Here is a 17,534-nt window from a genome sequence, read left to right on the forward strand (position 1 = left end):
TATACTGTAGTGTACTACAAATACAATAATAATTAAACAATGATAATCTTATCATTAACAATAATACTGCAGTTATAACAAGAAGCCAAATGTTATAAAAATATTTTAAACATAATAATACCTGTACAGTACTGTACTACCTTGTACCAGTGGCATGTCGTGAAAAAAAATGCTAGAACAGTATAAACAAATGAGACCGTTGTTAATGACATTATACCACAGGTTGACAATCCCTTATCCGAAATCCTTGGGACCAGATGCATTTCGGTTTTTGGAATTTTTCGTATTTCAGATATTATTATTATTATTATTATTTTTTTTTTTTTTTACAGGGATCAGCCCACCCGGGCACAGGTCACTGACCCACATTGGGGCCTGGGGGCTAAAATGTAATAATAATAATAATTATAATAATAATAATTCATAGGTCTAGGTCGTGTTTCTCACTTTTGATCTTTTTTTCATTCTTGTATTTCTTTATTATTATTATTATTTTATTATTACAGTATTATTATTATTATTATTATTATTATTATTATTATTATTATTATTATCATCATCATGCTTATTTTATTTTTGTGTATTTTTTATTAAAATTTTTATTTACTCTGAATAATTATTATTACTGTATTATCATTGTCATGGGTTGCGTTGGGCCTCCCGCACAACCCATCCCAAATGTTTGTTTATGGTAGAGATAAGGTAACAGGCCAGCCATAACTGGGACATGTTTTCAATTAGTGGTATGTTAGCCAGCGGATAGGGGGGCAGGTCAGTGAGACAGTGTGTACTGTTCATCACTTCACGCCTCAAAAAACCAATTTAGCCAGTGGGCTTTAGACCATGGGTTAGAGAAGACCTCCTGCTCCGCGGACTTAAGAACAGGGGCCATACAGTTCTACCAGTGCTGCGAGTCTGTGTGTGCAAATCCCCGAGATTTTTGTTAAGTCCAGCGACAAGTTAACACATCCTGTAAAGGAAGTGATCAATGGTGAGGGCCTGGTTGCTACAAGAGCACTCCAGGCCGGCCTAATAGATCTAAACGATTAATTCTCCAGGTTGACAAACTCTCCCTTATAACTTACGGTACTGTGGCGCGAATGTGAGTGACTGACCTATCCATGCAAATTATAAGTCCAGTGTATGGAATTGTGCCAAATAAACGTAAGTGCAATCATCTGCCCGTATCTGTGATCCCTCTATTATTATTATTACCAAGGGTAATGACTGATTGGTTATGACAAAGTAAAACCAATAACTTAGATGGATGTTGGAAGTTAATGGAATTCATTAAATCATCATTTATCAAGTACACAACGCATTGAATGCCGGAAGCAGAGTGAAATTCTACGTAGTGATACACCATAATCTCCTGGGTGAGTAACCAGTGTGAAGGTATCCGAGTTCTACGGGAAGAAAACCACTTTCCTGCATTTAAAACGCAACAATCATCATTATAAATATTATTATTATTATTATTATTATTACTATTACATTTTCACCCCCCAGGCCCCGATGTGGGTCAGTGACCTGTGCCCTGGTGGGCTTAAAAAAAAAAAAAAAAATTGCTCCAAAAAAAAAAATCGGTTTACAGAGCTTTTCGGTTTTCGGAATTTTGGATAAAGGGTTGTCAACCTGTACTATCAAGTACAGCATGCCCTAAAAATTTGCGAAACTCTATTATTCGTGGATGACACCCTGGATGTACCCAAGAATTAATACATTTATGACACCGATGAACAACAGTGCAACCCCGCTTTACGCGGTCAATTGAGCCCACGGAGGCCTGCGTAAAGTAGGAAACGTGTAAACTGAACAACAGAACATAGGGGATTAATTGAAATAGAGACTGGGCCGACCCCCAAACTCCACTTTTTCCTGACACAATACGTACGTTTTAGTAAAAATAACATCTTAACTTTATGATGGTATGCACACACACATAATATAGAAGAGAAATATCAATAAGAGAATAATATACTGTACCAGGTAAAAGAAAAATCAAGGTTTAACACTTACGTCATGGTAGGTTAGGTTAGAAAAAATCAAGGTTTAACACTTACGTAAGGTTGGTTATGTTTTAAAAAATCAAGGTTTAACACAAACCTAAGGTTAGGTTATGTTAGGAAAAATCAAGGTTTAACACTTACGTATAAGGTTAGGTTATGTTAGGAAAAATCAAGGTTAGGTTTAACACTTACGTTAGTAGAAGAGATGGGTCGGCGTACGTGAATGGAGGCTGGTTCCGAGGCAGAGGGCAGACTACTGGCCCTCAGGTGAGTCACCATCACTGTCATCCACACTTGTCAGGGCCTCCCTGACAAATCCCTCAAAGTCACCATCACTGTCTCTGTCACTATCACAGGCTTGGGCTGGCTGTGGTGGGTTGCGGGCGAAGAACTCGGTAATGCTTTGTTGACGGCTAGTGTTGATGTTGTCGTGATACACCTTGATGTAGGGCTCCATAGTCTGCAACAGCTGGGTAGTGAAGACTTCATACCGGTTATCGTCAGGGTCGTCGGAAAGGAGGAGCTTCAGTTTCTCTACACACTTGATGGCACCCCTTACATTACCATGCAATAACTTGTGTTCTTCTCGGGATGACGCACCGCCTGTCTCTTCACTGACGTGATCGTCTTCTAACATTTCGTCGGCAGTCACATCAAGATCCCTTATCACCTCCATATGTCATCGTTGGTGGTCTCGGAGAAGCCTGCAGCTGTAACACTCTGCGCAGCTTCTCTGGCAGGGTCCACTGCTACTGCAACAGTTTGAACCTCACCAGTCACAGGTTGACTCTACCTCCCACCTGCGATACCTTGCAACACATGTCTCCATGAGTTACGAACCGTTGCTACAGACAGCTGATCCCATGCCTCCACCAAGAAGTCCAACTGTTGTTCCTCGTCCTCGTCGCTCTTGCTATCGGTGTCACCCAGGTTACGCAACTCATCCTTGGTGTTGGTATAGTCATTCAGGAGCTTAAACTTCTTTGCAGAGAATGCAGCTTTCACATTGCAGATTAATTCTTGGTCCATGGGCTGGATTAATGACGTAGTGTTGGGAGGAAGATAGACCACTTTTACTTTGGGGTGACGATCCAACAGTAGGGGCGAGTGTCCTGGTGGGTTGTCAAGCAGAAACAAAATCTTGAATGGAACATTCTGTTGCTCACAGAATTTCTTCACGTCGGGAACGAAACAATCATCAAACCAAGACACGGACAGAGTAGAGAACATCCACGCCTTACGTGCGGTCAGCCGGTGGACATTTAGCTTGGTCATGTCCATGTTCTTGTAGGCGTGTGAGCTGTGTGGATCACCGATAACTTGAGTTTACAGGAACCGGAGGCATTGGTGGTAAAGAGGACGGTGATGCGCTCCTTCTGCAACTTCCGGCCCCGATACTTGCTGGCAGACTTGACAATGAAGGTCTTGGAAGGTAGCTTTTTCCAAAACAGACCGGATTCGTCCATGTTGAACACCTGGTCGTCTGTGTACTGTCCTTCCTCCATAATCTCACGTTAAAACGGAGGAAAATCCCTAGCCGCAACACGGTCAGCACTCGCTTCTTACCAACAATGTTGGTGTTGGTGATCTTGTTCCTCTTCTTAAACCTGTGCAACCACCCAGAGGAAGCATTGAAGGGTTTGGGCTCTGCAATTCCCATCTTACGTGACACTGCTGCGTTAGGGTGTGTCATAGGAGGGAAGATCAGCTAAAACTAATGGCCCATCACTTTTTTGGTAGATTTTAGTGTATATAAACAGAAAATAATTTCAGTTTCAATATTTTGCAACCTTTTAGGTAGGTGAAATTTATCGAAAATCTAACGTACAGCTGCATTAGTGCATTACAATTAAATAGTGAACATTGCTTTCTGACTTCATTCTTTAACAACCCAACTAACAATATTTTTTTCTGTTTCAGATTCTGATGCATTTATAAGTTGATAATATTTGCGATGGCTGCTTGTGTCAGGACGAGGAACCAAAAATCCAGCCATCTCAGTCACTATCTTGGGTCTGGGAGAGAGCTCCTGAAGTCGGAGTTGCCTACATTGAGAGATGCTTTGAGATACGGTGTTTTAATCAGGCAAATCAGTAAAAAGAACCAAAGAACTTACACAAACAAAGACATTGCCAGTGATATGACCAAAGCTGTCTTGGCACAGTACACTCTGGCTAACGCTCAGTTCAAGCCTCCAGTCATAACAAGTCAGAAGAAGATTAGTGAGAGACTGCTAGCCAGTTGGGAAAAGGCAAGAGATATCTCTCTTGGGAGAGGAAAACTTGCAGTTAAGGACAGCTTTGCCAAGCAACTGGACCAGTTATTTGACATAATTACTTGCAAGTGCCCAATTGTTCTCTGTCCTGAGTTTGGATGCGATCGTGACTGTAAATCCGAGGCCCACATCTCCTGTATTTGCAAGCGTGAACTGAAGATTCCTGTGATCGAACTGGCATTTGTCAAAGCACAGAGAGAGAAGACTGGCAGTATAGGGGCTCTCATGATTTCTAGCCAAGATATTCCGGAGTCCAAGAGACAGGAGGCTGCCACAGAGAGACAGAAGAGGAGAAGAGTTGCCGAGGAAAAGAGACTTGAGAAGGCCCAGGGTGAGGTAAAAAAGGCCGATGATTAGAGTCAAGCTGATTCAGAGTTTAATGACTTCCCCATGGCTGATCCGAGTGCTGACCAGGAGAATGGTGACTTTGTCCCTAACCCAGAAAATAATGATCCCAAACCTTCCAGGCATAAGATTCGAAATAGGAAAGATATCCCGAGCATAGTCTTGGCCAGCATGCGACACCACACTGGTCTCAGAGAAACTGCAGAGATAGCAACAGCTGCCTGGATTGGACGGTGGTTTGATAACACCTGATGATGTTCACCTGGTGATAGATCATAACAAAGTAAGGAGAGCTCAGGAGAAACTTGTCAGTAACCTAGAAGAGGAGTTTGATAAGGGGATAAGAGAAAATGGAATCAATTGTTTGTTCTTTGATGGGAGAAGGGATGACACTAAGTGTTCATGAAAGTTGGAGATTCTGACAAGTTGTTCCCTGCCATGGTGAAGGAGGAACACTACTCCTGCTGCAGTGAACCAGGAGGGAAGTATTTGTGGCATTTCACTCCAGAGAAAGATGACATCAGGAAACCAGCTGAGATAGTGGCAGATAACATTGTGAACTGGCTCAGAGAGAGGAACGTAGACCAGACCCTGCAGGCCATTGGAGGGGACAGCACCAACACGAACACAGGGTGGCAAGGGGGGGCATACAGTGGATAGAGCGGAAGATTGGGAGGAAGCTGGTCTGGATTGTTTGTGACCTCCACACCAACGAGTTGCCACTCAGACATCTGATCCAGGAGCTGGATGGCAAGACTCTTTCAAACAACAGATGGTCTGGTCCTCTTGGCAAGATGCTGGACTCTGCCAATGAGTTAGAAATAAATACGAGCTTTGAAAAAATCACAGTTGGCCCTCCACTCGTTGAGCTTGCACATACTGTCATTGACGACCTGAGTACTGACCAGTACTATGGTTACATGATTTGCAGTGCCATCAAAACTGGGGTCATGCCTGATGATAGACTTGCTTACCTGCAGATAGGTCCAGTCTCACATTCTAGGTGGCTCACAACGGCTCTCAGGTTCTGCAGAATTTGGGTCGCTCATCATAAACTGAAAGGGAACCAGCTTCACAACCTGAGACTTATGTCCAATTCATCGTGAGTGTCTACTTGCCAAATTGGTTCAACACCAAGGTCAAGTCATCGTTCTCCGAAGGTCCGAGGCATGTTCTCTTCCAGCTTGAGCTCCTGAGGAGTCAGCCAAGGAAGGTTGTTCAGATTGTGGAGCAGACTGTGAGGGAGATCTTCCGTATGCTCATCGAGGCAGTTCTGCAGACAATGCTCTGCAGTAAGGATGAGGAGGAGAGAAGAGTGGCAGTCAAAAAGATCTTGGATATGAGACTTGTGAGAGGATCTGGGCATGACGAATCAGTTGGTGGACCTTCAGGGTCAGGAAGACTCCTGAAGTCAATCTAGGTGCCAAGACCCTCACTGATCTCATAGATCTGGATAACATCCAGGCTGGCAGTGAGCCCCCTCTTACCTGCAGCCTCACCAATGTTCAAGTCAGAGCTTTCCTGGACAACCCCATGCATGTCCCTTCCTGGCCCTCGCACACCCAGAGTATAGAGCGTTGTGTACAGCAAGTGAGCGAGGCCAGCAGTCACGTGTACAGCCAGGAGAGGAGGGAAGGCTACATTCGAGCTCAGGTGGTCAGCAGGGAGGTGATGAGTAGAAACAGAAGCAAGAAAGACATGTTCTCTATGGTGTGCAGCAACACCGGGTCGTAGTAGTAAAACCGGTTTTTGTATTTGATGATTTTGTTTTCTAAAGGAATATTAAATTTAATAAATGTGTCAAGATCATTCGTTTCACTATTCTGGATCATTTTCATCCTAATAAATTAACCTGATACATTTACTTTTACTTTAAATAAGCTATTTAGTGGTGTTGGTAAAAGGGTGGGAATACTGAATTTTCATAAGATTTCAAGTTAAAATTTACCTAGCCAAAAATGAAAACTTTTCAAATCTGAAGATATCACATGATTCTGCACATAGAACTACATCATTAATACCATGGGCCGATTTTTCAAACTCAAAAAAAAAAAATTCGCCTCCGTATGACACACCCTACTGCTGCGTACAGTTCATGTGCGTACTCCTGAACTGAGCGTGTGTCAACCGCCATGTTCCGTCTTGCCTGATGAATCAAGTAGCTCACAAGTAACTTCTCCGTCTTGAGAAGCACCTTGTTGTGGCAATACTTGATCATTGAAGCACCTGTAGACTTTGTGATGTTCATGTGATATTTTATCTTGGCTGCATCCTTCTTTATCGTCCGGATTGAACATTCGTTCACACCATGCTGCCGCGCCAAATCAACCTGTCTTGTTCCTTTCTCCAACTCTTGGATGATCTTGTACTTAACTTCGTAACTTAGGGCACGTCGTATCTTCTTGGGCTTGGGGCGGCTTGGTCCAGGTACAGTAAATCAAGGTTTTCCTGGGGTGGTGGGGGTCCAGCAGATGCCACTGTTGAACAGATTAGCGGGCACAAGAGAGAACAGTATACATTGTGACTGAGAACAATGAAACTGACGAGGCTAGGTCAGTAGCTTCCCTCCCGTGCCAGGCCACGTCATATAACATTAGACCAATAGCAGCTAGCGGCGGAGGGAGGTAAGGATATGTAATGAGACAAAACTCACCAGAAGAGGATATTACATATAGGTAGAGTATTTATAGTAGGAGGCTGTAAAGACAGGAAGTTTGGTAGCGTGTCTCGAGGGTGTGGGGGGTGACTACGTATATTAACACAGGCTCAGTACAAGTGTAGTATATAAAACACAAATTCATGTTACAGCTTTATTTTCCTAATTGCATAGGGGGAATTAATGGGGGGTTTCGTACACAGGGTATGATAGACTATGATCGTTTAACTTCACAAGTCGAATGGGCACTTCACTAAGTCGATCGTTGGGAGGTCCGGGATCACTGCACTTCTACCGCCGACACAGCCAGCACAAGTAAATTTTCTGTCTTGAGAAGCACCTTGTTCTGGCAATACTTGATCATTGAAGCACCTGCAGACTTTGTAATGTTCATGTGATCTATTATCTTGGCTGCATCTTTCTATATCGTCCAGATCATAGATTCGTTCATGCCATGCTGGCGCGCCAAATCAACTTGTCGTGTTCCTTTCTCCAACTCTTGAATAATCTTGTACTTCACATCGTAGCTTAGGGCACGTCGTATCTTCTTTGGCTTAGGGAGGCTGGGTCCAGGTAATGTAAGGTGTTTCTGTGGTGGTGGTGGTCCGGTGGCAGCCATTCTTATGGAACAATAGATACCGATATACACGGTGTAGCCGGGAGGGGTGTAACTGACGCGGGTAGGTCAAGGGGCTTCATCCCTCCAGCGGCAGGGCACGTCATATTACATTAAACCAATCACAGCTAGCGGGGAGGGAGGTAAGGATGCGTGGCCCAATCACAGCCCGATACATCATATGACGTCACCGATAACGCAACAAAGACATGCACTGCGCAACCTACTCGCGCCGCTTACCCAACATGGTGAGATGGCTGGAGAGATGGCGGGAGGTTTGAATCAAAAAATGGCGCGGCGCGTATATGAGTAGATGCACCACGTAAAGCGGGAATTCCAGTTCTGGCGGGGTACCGAGTAAATGTAGAAACGCGTAAAACTGAAACGCGTAATGCGGGGTATTACTGTATTTGGATATGATTTTTGTTCGACTATTAACAACCCTCAGTACATTGTAACTTAATTCACATTCATTCCCAATGAAAAAAATCACTTTGCATGGATTATGGCAATGGTAAAATGAGATACAGTATAGTCTGGATTTACACATTTTTTGTTTACGCGTTTGGTCATTTACGCTGTGCCTTGTCAGAATGAAAATGCTTTAATTATGTGGTAAATTTGGTAATTTATGCAGAGAGCGGCTGCAGGTTCAGACGCGCCACGCCATTTTTTATTCACGCGGTTCTTTCTCGACCATACACAGGAAGCGGCGCGGATATGGATGTGCAGTATGTCGCTATTGCGTTATCGCAGACGTCATATGACGTATCGGACTGAGATTGGGGCACTTATCTGTAATGATTGAATATCAGACCAAAGCTTACAGCCCAGAATTACATCACATATAACAGCAAATACAGTACAGACCGCGTGGTACCCTAACACCACAGGTTGACACACTGCAGGTCAAGACCTGACCACGGCCTAAGTACTTGCGTAACCCTAAGGTTATAGATATAACCGTGTTAAGGAAACCACACCTGGCCAAGACCCACCCGGGAGGTAATAATTACAAAGCACTACTGTCCTGCGACATGACCTCACCTGGGCAAACAGCTGTCCAGACCTGACCCAAGGGAGATCAAGGACCCGCTAATCAGCCGCCCTGTTACCCAACCCAACAACCCGGTCAAGACACACCCACTTAAGTAGGAGAGGTCACCCTCCGGCTCCTCCAATATATAGGGGCTGGAGCTCCTCTCACAATGAGAGTGTGATAACCAAGGAGGGCCAGCAAACACGTCCCCTGTCCCGCTCATCAAAGAAGTCTGTCGCTAAAGGCAACGAGGTCTCAGCCGGGTCCATCGACAGAGTGCTGTCAATTCAAAGTATAACAGTAAGTGCTGGCTGTGTAGGCGGTAGAAGTGCAGTGATCCCGGACCTCCCAACGATCGACTTACCGTATATCTCGGCCTACAAGACGGAATTTGAACCATAAAAAAATCAGCCCAAAGTTAGGGGGTCGTCTTAAGCACCAGAGATAAAATTCTTACCTCTTAAATATTGGGGTTTAGCGTGTCAAGAGTGGTGATAGAAACATGGTAAGCCACTCACAAGGTCCTACCACTAATTATTTTATACTGAAACTTACGTTTGGGAAGCTGGATTAAAATGAAGATTACCGGTATGTTAAAATAATAAAAATGTATTATAAACCAGTCTAACATACCGTAAAAGAACATTATACCCCGGTAATAAACACAGCTGCTATCATCACCGACCCCCACCCCCATTTGCCAGTGACAAGAAAGGGGAAGTGACCTTGACTGTGACCGCCTGTGGCTATTTTTAGCCGTCCTTGTGTTCGGAGGTGGTCAGTAATGCATATCTGTATATTTACTGATCATAATACTTATCTCCTATAAATAATTCATTTAAAATTGATTTTTTTACAAAGAATATTCAGTAAATGACTGCGATAATTCTTGAAACTACCGACAGTGGTAAATTTAGGATATAAATTATGAACAGAAGTCACGTCATGGATTCGGAGTTTGGTCCTTAATGATCATAAATGTCTGGTCAACTTCACCTACCAGGTATAATGGTAGCCTCCCTTTTTCGCAAAACAAGTACAGTAGTACCCCGCTTAACGCGGTCAATAAAACCCACAGAGTACCGTGTTAAGTGAAAACCACGCTAAGTGAACAACAGAACATATGGGATTAATTCCAATAGAAACTGGCCCGACCCCCAAACTCCACTTTTTGACGACACACAACTATGTTGTCGTAAAAATTTTATCTTAACTTTATGATGGTATGAAAAAACAAGTAATATAGAAGAGGTTAGGTTAGGAAAAACAAAGGTTAAGTTAGGAAAAATAAAGGTTAGGTTAGGAAAACTAAAAGTTATGTTGAACACTTACGTTAGTAGAAGAGATGGGTCGGCGTACGGGGATGGAGGCTGGTTCCGAGGCAGAGGGCAGGCTACTGGCCCTCAGGTGAGTCACCATCACTGTCACCCACACTTGTTATGGCCTCCCTGACAAATCCCTCAAAGTCATCTTCACTGTCTCTACCTGTCACTATCACTGGCTTGGGCTGGCTGTGGTGGGTTGCGGGCGAAGAACTCCGTTATGCTTTGCTGACGGCTGGTGTTTATGTTGTCTTGATACACCGTGATGTGCGGCTCCATAGCCTGCACCAGCCGGGTATGGAAGACTTCATAGTGGTCATCGTTATTGTCGCGGGAAAGGAAGGACTTCATTTTCTCTGCACACTCCATGGCACCCTTAATATCACTATGACTTAAATTGTGTTCTCCGGAGAATGACACACCTTCTTCCTCCTCTTCACTGACGTGATCTTCTTCCAACATCTCGTCGGAAGTCACTTCAGGATCTCTGATCACCTTCAGGATGTCTTCGTTGGTGGTCTCGGAGAAGCCTTCAGCTGTAATATTGAGCGCAGCTTCTCTGGCAAGGTCCACTGCTACTGCAACAGTCTGAACCTCACCAGTCACAGGTTGACTCCTCCTCTCAGCTGGCATGCCATGCAACACATGTCTCCATGCGTGACAAATCGTAGCAAGAGACAGCTGACCCCATGCCTCCACCAAGAAGTCTACAGCTTGTTTGACATTAAACTTCTTCCAAAACTGTTTGACGAGAACTTCTTGAGTCACCGCCTCTTGCTCCTTGTCCTCGTCGCTTTTACTCTCGCTGTCGGTGTCATCCATCTTACGCAACTCATCCTTGGTGTTGGTAGAGTCGTTCAGGAGCTTGAACTTCTTTGCAGAGTACGCAGCTTTCACATTGCAGATCAACTCCTGGTACATGGGCTGGATTAATGACGTAGTGTTGGGAGGAAGGAAGACCACTTTTAAGTTGGGGTGACGATCCATAAGTAGGGGCGAGTGTCCAGGTGCGTTGTCAAGGAGCAACAAAATGTTGAATGGAACATTCTGTTGCTCGCAGAATTTCTTCACGTCAGGAACAAAACAGTCGTCAAACCAGAAGAGGGACAGAGAAGAGGACATCCACGCCTTACGTGCGGTTAGCCAATGGACATTAAGCTTGTTCATGTCCATATTCTTGTAGGCGTGCAGCTTGCAGGCTGTGTGAATCACCGATAACTTTGGTTTACAGGTACCGGAGGCATTGGTGGTAAACAGGACGGTGATGCATTCCTTCTGCATCTTCCGACCCCGAATCTTGCTGGCAGTCTTTACAACGAAGGTCTTGGACGGTAGCTTTTTCCAGAAAAGACCAGATTCGTCCATGTTAAACACCTGGTCGTCGGTGTACTGTCCTTCCTCCATAATCTCACGTAAGAATGGAGGAAAATCTCTAGCCGCCACACGGTCAGCACTCGCTTCCTCACCACCAATGTTGATGTTGGTGATCTTGTTCCTCTTCTTAAACCTATGCAGCCAACCAGAGGAAGCAGTGAAGGGTTTGGGCCCTGCAATTCCCAGCTTACGTGACACTGCTGCGTGTAGTTCACGTGCGTACTTCTGCACTGAGCGCGTGTCCACCGCCATGTTGCGTCGCGCCTGACGAATCAAATAACTCGCCAGCAAATTTTCCACTTTTGCCAGCACCCTGTTCTGGCAATACTTGATCATTGAAGCACCTGCAGACTTTGTGATTTTCATGTGCTCTTTGATCTTGGCTGCATCCTTCTTGATAGTGCGAATCGTAAATTCGTTGACGCCATGCTGGCGCGCGAGATCAACTTGCCGTGTTCCTTTCTCCAAATCTTGAATGATCTGGTATTTCACTTCGTAGCTTAGACCACGGCGTGTCTTCTTGGGATTAGGGCGGCTGGGTCCAGGTAAGGAAAGGTCTGTCTCTGGTGGCGGTGGTGGTCCGGCGGAAGCCATTTCACAGAACAATGGATTCACGTATACACGGAGTGGCCTGGAGGGATGAAACTGCCGCGGCTAGGTGAAGCGTCGTCTTTCCTCCCTCCCTCCCTCCCCCGGGTGGACACGTCATAATACTTTAAGCCAATTACAGCTAGCAGCAGAGGGGGGTAGGGATGCATGGCCAATCACAGTCCGATATGTCATATGACGTCAGTGATAACGCAACAGAGACATGCACTGCGCAACCTTACCACGCGCGGCTTGCCCAGGTGGAGGGAGGAGGGAGGAGGCGAGAGCAGGCGGGTGGGGCGAATCTAAAAGTAGCGTCTCGAGCCGGACACTCTCCGCGTATGTGGAAAAAACTCGCGTTAAGTGAAAGTTCGGCTCTGGCGAGGCACCGCGTATACGTGAAATCGCGCTAAGCGAAACCGAGTTAAGCGGGGTATTACTGTATATAATTAAAGAAAATACTTGCAGTGTGTTTAATATATTACAGTATATTATAAATAAATAAATAAACAAATAAATCGGCAAATTTATTTCAAGTAAATAGAAATATTTTACTCACACCGACATTAGTTCCAGTTAAATAACTGACGCTTAAGTGAGTCACTAGTGTACACCAGCCGGTAAAATTTGATGCCAATACTTTAAGTGAATTGGCCTTATTTTAAATAACCAACCATAAATAAATGCAAAAAGGAAAAAAGATCAAAGGTGAGAAACATTATATTGTATGTATATTGTGTTGTCAAAGGAAGAGAAACAATTGAAACTCTGCAATTGTGTAAATGAGGCAGAAAGATAGATCAGCAACTTAAGACTTGGTCACAATTTTCGTGATGCCATATGGAAGTAGGATCTACCATTAGACAATACTGTACATTATGCTTCCAATATCTTCCCAGGCGGTAGTATCTCCCTGTTTGGTAGCTGCCTAAAATTTTTAGTAATATTACTTTGATACAACATGATAAATTAGACAAACAATGAAAATAAACAAACAAAAGTTATTTACCAAGACCTTCTCTCTGAGAACAGAGGGATGGAGGGGGAGGGATGAAGGGGTGATAAGGAGGTTATTTATAGCCCGTCTTTGTGTAGGAAAGTCGACCACACTATAAATAATTCATTTAAAATTTATATTTTTTACATAGAATATTCAGTACATGACTGCAATTATAAAAAATTGTGAATATATATATATAATATATATATATATATATATATATATATATATATATATATATATATATATATATATATATATATATATATATATATATATATATATATATATATATATATATATATATATATATATATATATATATATATATATATATATATATATATATATATATATATATATATATATATATATATATACATATATATATCTTGATAAAATCACACGAAAATGGAAACAACGAGTACCTTAGCTTTTCTCTTTATTCAAGACATCTTCAGAGGCAACTGGATTACATGGACAGAGAGAGGCTTAAATACAGGGTGACCTAAAACATGAGGTCAGGTCATAATGATGACATCCACTAATCCCCACACCAACACAACCGTAGAGAGCTTAAGAGAAGGGTGGCGGCGGACTAGTCAGGTCAGGTAAAATAAGGGACCCACAAAATAACTGTCATACATCAAGATCAAAGGTTTTCAAAGCATTTTTAACCTTGGGCCACTGACAAATAAATTTATGTAACATATTATCAGTTTTGAACTGACCATCACTAAGGTTTATTGATTTTAATTCCTTAATCAAACTAGCTTCAACCAGAAGTCTTTCTGACACAAGATGATTTGAATACTTCCAAGCTTTTTCCAGCAATGGGGTGATTATTATTCCTAACATGAAACGAACAAGGCACTGCTTTCAGATGCAGTTCTGATATTATACTTATGTTGTTTGATTCTGAGGTGTGTTTTCCTGTCTGACCTACATAATTACAATTACATTTGCTACATGGAATACAATAAACACTTCCATTTACATTCAAACTTGGGCTATTCCTTATTAACATATTGGTAATGGTTGAGTCATACTTGAAAACAACATTAATATTTAGAAGCTTGAGGGACCGAACTAACGGGACAAATTCATCAACGATAGGGCAGAGTCAAAATATTCTAAGTAAGAACTTGTCTGAGAGAGGAATGAAAGGATTTTTTAGCCCTTTAGCAACGATCAACAAACACAGAAGGGTACCCAAGTTTCTGTGCAATAGAACGAATGTGTTTAAATTCATCAATCAATAAATCAGAGTCACAAATACTTGAGACATCGTGAGGAACATAGCAGAAAACTGACATTTTGGTAGACTCAAGGTGATTGGATAAAAGTGAATGAAACTGCCTACCTGTGTGGGCTTTCTATATACCTTAAATTATAGTTTTGGCCATTTCTCATGATAAGCATATCAAGAAATGGAAGGGATTCACTTATTTCTCTTTCAATTTTGAATGTGATACTAGGGACAATATTATTAAGCTTGTCTAAAAATTCCAATGGGTCACTGTTTTTAGGCCAAAGACAAAGAACATCATCTACATATCTATACCAAGGAGGAATAAAGTCCACTATATTGGGTAGTAATCTAGACTCCGTGTGATTTTATCAAGATTTATCTTATCCACGTTTTCATTGTGGATTTACATAATAAATATATATATATATATATATATATATATATATATATATATATATATATATATATATATATATATATATATATATATATATATATATATATATATATATATATATATATATATATATACACACAGTATTACTCGCCTAACGCGGTTTCACTTTAACGTTTTATCATATACGCAGTGCCTCGCCAGAGCTGAACTTTCACTTAACACGGATTTTTTTCCACATATCGTGGTGAGTGTCCTGCCCGAGACGCTATTTTCAGATTTGCCCCACCCGCCACCCTGCCTGACTGCCTGTTTTAGCTCATAAAATTCATACAAATTACCGCCAGAATATAATTTACATTGCTGGAATTTATAATTTGGTGATCATTTTGAATATAAACATCATATATTTTGCATTAGACATACAAATTTTAGATAAAATTTTCTCAGAGTAACTATGTTATCTTTTGTGCAAAATATATGACATTTATATTCAAAATATTCCTGGTCTTACAAGGAATCCAGCAATGTCAATTATATTATCCTAACTTTAGTTTGAGGTATTATTTATTAAAATTTAGTGGTTATCCCACATCTCCTTGGGACGGTTGGTGGGGGTGGGGGGAGGAGGACCGACCGACCATCTGTTACTCCTAATATATATATATATATATATATATATATATATATATATATATATATACACAGTGGGGTATGCTATAACGAATCTAATTGGTTATAGAACCTTGTTCGTAATAGCATTTGTTCATTATAGGATTAATCCGTTCCAGCCCCCAAATACAACCACTTAACACTGAAAAATATAATAAAAAATTGTAAAAAAGCTCATAAATATGCATCTAAACTCCTGAAATAAAGAATATCATTAATACTTGTAATAAAAAACAATAAATTAGTAAAAGAAAAAAAAATTTGTTGTAGGAGTTTCGTTTGTTATAGCATTTTCAATTTTATAGGTAAAACCGTTCGTTATAGGAATATTCGTAGTAGAATCCGTTCGTTATAGCATACCCCACTCTATATATATATATATATATATATATATATATATATATATATATATATATATATATATATATATATATATATATATATATATATATATATTTTAATTTCCGCCTAACGTTTGCCTCACCTTAACGTTTTATCATACGCGGTGCCCGCCAGAGCTGAACTTTCACTTAACACGGATTTTTTCCACATATACTATTTTTAGATTTGCTCCCAATCTCACCCTGCCTGACTGCCTGTTTAGCTCATAAAATTCATACAAATTACTCGGCCAGAATATAATTTACATTGCTGGAATTCTTATAATTTGGGGATCATTTTGAATATAAAACATCATATATTTTGCATTAGACATACAAATTTTCAGATAAAAATTTTTCTCAGAGTAACTATGTTATCTTTTGTGCAAAATATATGACATTTATATTCAAAATATTCCTGGTCTTACAAGGAATCCAGCAATGTCAATTATATTATCCTAACTTTAGTTTGAGGTATTATTTATTAAAATTTAGTGGTTATCCCACACATCTCCTTGGGACGGTTGGTGGGGGTGGGGGAGGGAGGACCGACCGACCATCTGTTACCCTCGAAGAATTATTATTTTTTTTATTAACTGAAGATATGTGTTTTAGCTCATAAAATTCATACAAATTACCCGGTCTGAATATAATTTACATTGCTGGAATTTTATAATTTGATGATCATTTTGAATATAAACATCATATATTTTGCATTAGACATACAAATTTTATATAAAAAATTTTTCAAATTAACTATGTTATCTTTTGTGCAAAATATATGACATTTATATTCAAAATATTCCTGGTCTTACAAGGAATCCAGCAAATGTCAATTATATTATCCTAACTTTAATCTGAGGTATTATTTAATACTAAATTATAAAACCCTGGAAGGGAGGATTGGGGTGGGGGAGGGTTGACTGACCGCGCGTTGGAAGAGGGGGGGGCAAGGTGGGGGTACTTTGATTGACAGATAGTGTCGAAGATTATTTTTTTTTTATTAACTGAAGATATTTGTTTTAGCTCATAAAATTCATACAAATTACCCGGTCAGAATATAATTTACATTGCTGAATTTTATAATTTGGGATCATTTTGAATATAAACATCATATATTTTGCATTAAACATACAAATTTTAGATAAAAATTTTTTCTAGGTAACTGTTATCTTTTGTGCAAAATACATGACATTTATATTCAAATATTCCTGGTCTTACAAGAATCCAGCAATGTCAATTGTATTATCCTAACTTTATTTGAGGTATTATTTATTAAAATTTAGTGGTTTTCCCTCAAAAATTTCTCTGAGAGGGAAGAGCCGGCAGTGTAGTGTGAGAGGGGGAGGTTGATTCCATTATTTGAATGGACATTAACTTGGCGACTGTATTTCTCTATTTCTCTTAAGTATTAATTGTGTGCATGTACCATCATAAAATTAAGATGTTATTTTACTACAACATAGGTATGTGCCTTCAAAAGTGGAGTTTGGGGGTCGGGCTGGTTTCTATTGGAATTAATCCCTGTTCTGTTGTTCATAGCGGTTCACCGCGGGACCCTCTGGGTTCAATTGACCCGCGTTAAGTGGGGTACAACTGTAGACAATACTGT

General features: G+C 41.0%; 1 protein-coding gene across 2 annotated transcripts in view; it reads right to left on the bottom strand.

Annotated features, from left to right (window-relative positions):
• Nucleotides 1–17,534, bottom strand: part of LOC121862407 (long-chain-fatty-acid--CoA ligase 4-like) — a 251,770-nt gene that overhangs the window by 144,434 nt on the left and 89,802 nt on the right. The window lies entirely within an intron of this gene.

The sequence above is a fragment of the Homarus americanus genome, unplaced genomic scaffold, assembly GCF_018991925.1.
Source record: "Homarus americanus isolate GMGI-L3 unplaced genomic scaffold, GMGI_Hamer_2.0 scaffold31037, whole genome shotgun sequence".
Lineage (NCBI taxonomy): Eukaryota > Metazoa > Arthropoda > Malacostraca > Decapoda > Nephropidae > Homarus > Homarus americanus.